At 43.4% G+C, this 2,500-nt stretch overlaps 1 protein-coding gene across 1 annotated transcript in view; it reads left to right on the forward strand.

Moving 5' to 3' along the window:
• The window catches only part of ush2a (Usher syndrome 2A (autosomal recessive, mild)), a gene marked incomplete at both ends in the record, with an annotated part of 314,802 nt that overhangs the window by 59,336 nt on the left and 252,966 nt on the right, over window positions 1-2,500 (forward strand).

Below are 2,500 nucleotides of genomic sequence, written 5' to 3' on the forward strand. Positions count from 1 at the left end.
AATGTTATTTAGAGTCGCCCATACACTCTCAAGAGTTACATTAAAACAGTTTAAGAGCCTTAAACGTCTAATTGCCAATTATGGACCGGATGCCACGGACGACAAGACTTGATCCCTTGGGAATTCAAAAATATTCTCTTTTTTTTTTTTTTTTCATATTTTGAAAATTCCTCTAATCTGGTGTACAGGTGATGGCATGCACATCACATGCATAATATAATTACAATTTCTTTCTTTCTTTATAATGGGAGAATTGGCACTCAAAGCCTAAACTGGTGACCACCAGGTGGCGCTTAAAGAGTTAACTCTTTAAATTGCACGGAAACAGGCAGGGATTTTACCATGGAGAGCATCCAATACACTTACTGTATATTCACATGCTGTGATGTGCATACACACGCACGCACGCACGCACGCATGCACACACACACCTTAAAGTCTTCTGCTATAGCCAGCCAAAAATAAACAGGCTTTTCCTCCGGTTGGTCCACCACGGTTAGTGATGAATGGTTTCCGTCCCTTCCATGTGTATATGTGTGTGTGTGTGTGTGTGTGTGTGTGTGTGTGTGTGTGTGTGTGTGTGTGTGTGTGTGTTTGAAGAACGGCCTCGTGTGAAAACCAACCAGCAACACCTCATGGTTACTGCTCTGGTGCTTTACAAGACAATACGAGACTGCTCGCCCCTTAACCAACGTGTTTCGTTTTAGTTAACAGTTCATTTAGTATTTCTCTCCCTCTCTGAAATCTGAAATTATCCTGTATACAGATTTATTGGATTACACAGTAGTCGATCTGACGATCTCTATACTCAACTACAAAATGTAGAAAGAACAACAATGTCATTAAGTTAATTTAGGACCTTCTAGCAGTTAATTTAGTTTTAATTAATCACATTTCTTCCATGTATAGCCCATGTTTTGTAATGGCATCATCATGCTATTATGCCCGTGGATAATATACAGAGTAAACTTAAATAATCACAAACATAAATTATGTTTGTTATTTACAGCTATAGGTAGAGTAGTGGGGCGAGTTGGAAAAGGGGTGAGCGTACCTGTTATCCTTCACAACGCGTGTGTGCGTCCGTACAGTGTGGCGCGTGCGTGCGTCCGTACAGTGTGGCGCGTGTGTGCGTCCGTACAGTGTCTTGCGTGCCTGCGTGTGTGCGTGCGTGCCTGCGTGCGCTGGTGTTTTAATGGTCTAATTGGTTGTCATGTTGATTAGAACAAACTGCTGCCCTCTCTTCTTCCAACCATGAGCCACTTCCTGGGTGTTTGTTCTGTGCTGTCGGTGCGCTCTCTCTCTCTCTCCCACAGGTATTTCTCCTGAAATGAGATTTGATTATGGCAATTTATTATAGCTGATATTCTGAGCAGAGAGGCAGTTGTGCGGACGCACACACGCACGCACACGCGTACATACGTACGTGCGCACAGACCACAGACACGCACACATACAGACAGATGCGTGCACACGTTCACTTCTGACGAGGTGCCAAACTGCAGTGTGTTCATAATAGTGTCTGAAATGGTGATGCATGAGCCTGTTAACCAACTGGTCACTGATAAAAGGGCTGGGCCCGTGTCCCAACACATGCACGTGCGCTCTCACACACACACACACACGCACGCACGCGCACACACACACACACACACACACACACACACACACACACACACACACACACACACACACACGCACACACACACACACACACACGCACACACACACACACACACACCATGTGTGTTATATTGTATATTTAAATGTATTTTAAATATCTAAAAAATAAGTACAATTTCCTGGAAACATTTTAGATAATCTAATTTCTAGGGAGTAATCACACGTTTGCATCTGTAAATTCAAAGGACTGGAATGTTTAAATAATTGTTTCTATTCGCAATTACACTCCCAAGTAAAAGTCTCTCTCTCTCTCTCTCTCTCTCTCTCTCTCTCTCTCTCTCTCTCTCTCTCACACACACACTCAGTCACACACACACACACACACACACACACACACACACACCACTCACCCCTATGAAATATGATCTGTGCAGAGAAATACATTCATATCTATAAATTCATTAAAGTGGGTCTGGGCAGGGAAATGCCAAGTGTATACTGCACACTGCATAGCACGCACGCACGCATGCACACACGCGCGCATGCACACACGCGCATGCACACACACACACACACACACACACACACACACACACACACACACACACACACACACACTCGTGCACAGCCGTGGAGCCTGTATTGCCTCCAGGTTCCATTTAGGGACAGATTGCCTGTCATAGAATATGTATGGCATATTCAAATAAGCTCTGCCCCCACACAGTACATTATATTACGTTGTATTATATTTTATTATAACAGCCTGATAACCTGGTAACCCAGTACATATAAACCTGGTTAATTTGCGGGTTCTTTTAACAAGGTTTTTTAATGTTTTTGACTAGGTTTTATATCGGCTCGAAATGGGCTCTCTGTC

The sequence above is a fragment of the Protomyctophum bolini genome (genome assembly GCF_963924005.1).
Source record: "Protomyctophum bolini genome assembly, chromosome: 1".
Taxonomy (NCBI): domain Eukaryota; kingdom Metazoa; phylum Chordata; class Actinopteri; order Myctophiformes; family Myctophidae; genus Protomyctophum; species Protomyctophum bolini.